The sequence below is a fragment of the Gekko japonicus genome, unplaced genomic scaffold, assembly GCF_001447785.1.
Source record: "Gekko japonicus isolate JY-2015 unplaced genomic scaffold, Gekko_japonicus_V1.1 scaffold1835, whole genome shotgun sequence".
NCBI lineage: Eukaryota > Metazoa > Chordata > Lepidosauria > Squamata > Gekkonidae > Gekko > Gekko japonicus.
This window is the reverse complement of record NW_015173191.1, coordinates 10,570-16,310: the sequence shown is the minus strand read 5'-3', so window position 1 is coordinate 16,310 and position 5,741 is coordinate 10,570.

The following is a 5,741-nucleotide window of genomic DNA, read 5'->3' as shown; positions in this document are numbered from 1 at the left end:
TTGAACTATAGGCAGATTAGAAAATGTAGCTGTTAGATGTTCTGTTTATTTTTGTAGTTTCCCCGTGTACCTTTACCCTTAGAAATAAAGGTTTTTAAAAGCAAAGAGATCTCTTCTTTCCAATAGAGCAAGATCCATTGATACTCTGAGTAATTTTAAATACTTTTGACTATTTTACAACAATATGTCTGAAGCTTTTAACAGTGAATGTGCCATATAAATGCTATTATTCTCAGTGGATTGTGCAGGGAGAAGAGATTTCATTTGGATTTTCTGCTCCAGACACAGAATGTCTGAGCTGATCTTACAGGGATTTACAAACCAACCTGTCACAGATCATCCTTTCAAAAATTTGAGAACTGCAAGCCAAAGATTTGGTTACTGAGTTCAAATCTGTGTGTGAAATTCATTACTCTTCTCCCAAACATTCCTAGTACATGTATTTCTGTCACAGCTCTGTGGAAGCGATGCATAATTCTGATTCAATGTCTCCTACCCCATGGCTCAACAGGGGTGCTGCTTGAGAACATCACCTACCACCCCCTCCCCACCCCCTCACTGCTCACTTCCCACAGGATTAAAATAAAAATGTCCTGTTTGTTGAATGGAGAGTTAATGTATGGAAATGGGCAGGTGAAACTTTTCAGAGCATGAAAGTACAACATCCCATTAGGCTTATATTAAAGGGATATGAAGGGCCACGGTGGCTCAGAGGTTAAGATGCTGAGCCTGTACAGACGGAAGGTCTGTACTTTGGCAGTTTGAGATACCCTAGTGCCACGTGATGGAGTGAGCTCCCATCTCTGGCCCCAGTTCCTGCCAACCTAGCAGTTCAAAAGCAAGAAATTGCAAGTAGATAAATAGGTACCACTTCGCTGGGAAGGTTCCATGCGCCCCAGCATTTAGTCGTGCCAGCCACATGGCCATGGAGAAGTCTTTGGACAGCACTGGCTCTTTGGTTTGGAAACGGAGATGAGCTCTGCCCCTAGAGTCGGATATGACTTGCTTTTACATTTCATTGGTTTGGAAACGGAGATGAGCACTGTCCCCTAGAGTCAGATATGACTTGCTTTCAAGCAAGGGAAACCTTTACCTTTACTTTTTAAAAGGATATGATTTTTTTCCAGGGCAGGTGGCAACTCTAACTTTTTTTCACTCTGTGGGAATAATCTGTTGACATAGTGTTTAAAGATGCCTGGTGAGTGTGGAGGAAAGGAACTTCAGTTGCTTTGCTGTGAGGCCAGAGGAGGAAATAGAGGCAGTGGTAGGGTGATTTGGGGAGAAAATGATATCATCAACATGTTCACGGAACTTTTGTTTCCATGACAAGTAAAGGTTCATGGATATTCCTGGCAAAAATGCAGAGGGGGAATCAAAAGTTAGATGACAATCATACCAAAATTAGGATTCCAAGCTGGTGTTTTTAGAATACACATTCTTAGTGCAATTTTTAAGTTATTTTACCTAGGGAATGTTTTGGGTGTTTTTTTTTAATAACGAACCTCACCCAATAGATAACAGCAACGATGTATTAATGAGAAAACCATTCGGCACTGCACTATACTATGAAAATACTAAAGAACTGGCTTGCTTCCTATATAAATGAAGAGTTATAAATAATAAGGAAATAACCACAGAGGAAGACTTACAAAGAATATCCTTCTGAGGAAGATTAACCATGCAACAGGCTTACATCTGGATGCTTGTCAGTTCATTACAGAAGCTGCTTTGCAGCATTACAAGTCTTGGACTTTTCTTAATTTACATTTCAGCACTAGACCTTAAATCCTGGTTCAACCCTGTCCCCAAACTTACATTCTACACTACACATGAGTTCACCCCTGTAATTATCTCGGGGTATTTTTTGTTTCCACATTGAGGTCACCCCAATTTCTCCCCACATTTGTCCCAGGATAAATGGATGCTGTTCTAACCAGGGATAAATGCAAGGTATTGTGTCCCAACTTGAACTCTGATAAAACCAGGGATGAAATCCAAGTGTGGAAAGGACCAGGATCACATTTGCTATCTACTTAACGTAAGGACTATATGTAATATAACTTCATTATAAAGCATAGTGGCCATTATTCATGGCAATAAAATTGTGCCACTATTTGTGGGAGATTTTAAAGATGTGACCTTGCCATCCATGAGACATGCAAACCTGCGATCTTTCAGGAAATTTTGTAGCAAAGCAGGTTTGGGAAAGCGAGGGAAAACAGGGGAAGTGGATGACTGGAAGATGATGATGTGTGTAAATACTCCCCCCTCCCAAAAAAAACCCTCAGTGTTGTGAAGCCAAAGTGGAGCAAAACAGCTTTTTGGATGCAGTCTGAGAAGGAATCTGAACTCAGCTCTTTGCAACTCATACCTGATACGCTAGTACCACTCTGTGCCTGCTCTCTGATTTTATGCAAGTAATATTAGATTGAAGTTTTTAAAATTCACATGTATACTTATAATTCTGCTTGATTCAACCATCCACATACTTGGAGATTTTAATATCTACAGCTCTGATAATAACACAACTTTTTCCTAGAGGCTAAAAACACTCTTGGGTCAATTAAGCAACCAATTGAGCTTGGCTTGTGGAAAACTGGTATAACAGCCTCTGATCAGTGGAAATGTCTCAGTTTAATAAAAAGTGAATGGAATAAGGTTTCTGTTTGCCTGGGAACCTTTTTTATTGCATTCTTTGAAACTGACACATTAGAGAACTGAACAAAGGCCTGAGAAGGAGAATGTGAACTGGGAATCAAAAGGGAAGGATATTCTACCCTTCCAGTAGGTTCAGGGCAGCTAACAGCAACAGTTAAAAACAAAACAACATTTACTGTTCCAAAGAGATCAAATTTACCTCATAATAAAACAAACAGTGTTAGCGACATTCCCGTACAACTTCCTCAATTTACAATTCCTCAATTTTACCAGTAGTTATAATAGGTAACCTCACCCTGGACTCCAGAAATGGGCAAATTGGGATGCTTAAAACAGCCCTGGAGAAAGCTGAGCCAAGAGGCCCCTGTGACACTGAGGGGGCCATTCCATTCTGACCCAGGCCACAGTGACAATAACAAGAATGTAGTAAATTGTTTGGAAAGGGACAATTATGGGACGCACATTCTAGCAACCACAGATCTTCTACTTTTGTTTCTCAGTAACTGCTGAGTTATTGTACTACTGTTTGGAGTCTACCTTCTTGTTGCCTGAATGAACGTTTCTCAGTAACTGCTGAGTTATTGTACTGTTTGGAGTCTATCCTCTTGTTGCCTGAATGAATAGGATTCCTGTCAACATCATCATCACTGTGATGGCCTGTGATTATTTGGGACAGAACACCTAATGGTCACAGGTGTAACACTTTGTCCTCATTGCCATGGCCCAGATTGGAGCTGAGCTGCCCCCAGGTTCTGCCAGTGCCACAGGGTCTGCTTGGCTTAGCTTGCTTCTGGCTGCCAGTGGCATTCCAGGCAGTGGCCCACCAGGAACCTTCCAGTAAGCTAAACATAGCCATTATCCACAAAAGACCCTCTGGATTAGCCAGAATTTCCAAAGATTCCAAAGGGCCAAACCAGATAGGTTGCTGGGGGCAGTTCTGACAGGATCTCGTGATATTTTTTCCCCTTTAAGTACGAGGTGTGGTACCATGGCATAAAGGAAGTGCTCCTTTTCCATGATCTGAAATAGTCACACAGAGCTGTTATTTGGCTTGATGGAGAAACACAGTCATGGAGCTGTTTGGAGATACCATTTGGAGAGGACTAACCCTGCTGAGCCCTCTGACTCATGAAAGCTTATCCTGCAATAAATATTGCTAGTCTTTAAGGGACCATTGGACTCCTTTGTAATTTTGCTACAACAGACTAACACTGCTTCCCCTTTGGAATATTAATAATGTTATTACTACTTCAAGCATCTTCCCAACAGTCTGAAGTTCAAGGACTGATAGGGTTTTGTTTCCTTCGGATCACTCTAGACTTAACTTATATTTTGTGATAGTTGTTTTATTAAAAAACATACAAGCAAAGCAGACTTCATTTCTACTTACGATACCCCAGTGGGCAATTTAGGCAATACCTAGGTCTGTATCCCAAGTTTTAGCTCATTTCAGCCATTTCTACTGCACACTGGTCTCTGTCCCAGATCTTCAGGTGATTATTATCTGTTCAGTTAGCACCCACAGTTATTAAAAGGCATTAATATTCTTTTGTCCATCACAGTGATATGGGTGATAAAACGACAGCATTTTAAAAATCAACGTCATCTTCCTTTGAATCCTTTCAGTCAACCAGATTTGTTACCTTGTCAGACCCAACCTTTGCCACTAGGTGTCACTAGTCTGCCCACACATGTGACACACATGCTGCTGTAATTGATCCAAGTTTGGAATAAACACCTGGAATTTCAGAAAAATGTCTTTGGGAAAATGTTGATCTTGAACTATGGGAAACCAGATCTGAGCCACCATCAATTTTTTATTTTTTTTCTTTGACTAAGCACAAGGAGCTTGAGGGACAGCACTACCATAAGGCAACTATGTCAGTAGCATACTAGATGTGATGGGGAGATTCAGAATTCTTTTAAAATGTCAAAGCAGCAATTTGACTGAATAAGCAACACTGTGGATGGTTTAACCCTTTCATCCTATGCTGTTTCTTTGGTCTAAATCACACCCTCCCCCTCCCAACCCTCTCAGCATTGTGGTGGTGGGGGAATATAACTTTGCCTTATGACTCTTTAACAATAAAAAGTGTGTAGATGGGAGAGTGATAGTGATAATAGATCACTCATATTGCACGTTCTTCAGGATTTATTTTCCCACACAATAAAATGGGGCTTACTTCTGAGTAGACTTTGTTCCCTATGCATACTATTAAAGGGCAACACCTTGCTTGTTTTTTTTGGGTTTTTTTTGCTGCTGTTGTTACTCTTATAGTAATTATTTTATTTCTTGTGGACAGCATTTGGATTTCCTAGCAGAACTAAAATTTCTCTGTAGAGAATAAGTATCATCATTCTAATGCATAAAACAAAATCAACCCAAGGTCAGAATTTGCCACTTGTGTTGTCTGAGTTTAATTGTGCTGGTCTGATGTGAGGATGTTCTTTGGACAGGATGTTGGACTAGATGGCTTTTTGTTTCCTTCCGTATCTATTGAAGGAGCTGAAGGAAGGCGCGTTGGATTTTTGTTGTGGTTGAATACCTGGCTGACTTAGTAAACAAGACTCAGGGAAAATGGGAGTATGTGCTATTACATACACTTTGAAGTCCTACTGATTTCAACAAATGGGTGCTTAACATATTTAGCATTGCCTTTTAACTCAATAGACTTTATCTACAGGATTGGCCTTCCATGTCCCTATGGTTTTCAAGTTACCACCTACCGGTTGTTCCTCTGTTTAAGCTAGCTCACCTGACATCTACTAAATCCTGTGCTTTTTCTATAGTAGCTCCCCCTATGTTCTCCTCATCATAGGGGACTGGAATGCTAAAGTAGGAAGTCCAAAGGTAACTGGAATAACGTACAAGTTTGGCCTTGGAGAACAAAATTAAGCAGGGCAAAGGCTAACAGAGTTTTGTCAATAGAACACGGCGGTCATAGCAAACACTCTCTTCCAACAACCTAAGAGATGACTCTACACATGGAGATCACCAGATGGACAACACTGAAATCAGATTGACTATATCATTTGCAGTCAAAGATAGAGAAGCTCTATACAGTCAGTAAAAACAAGACCTG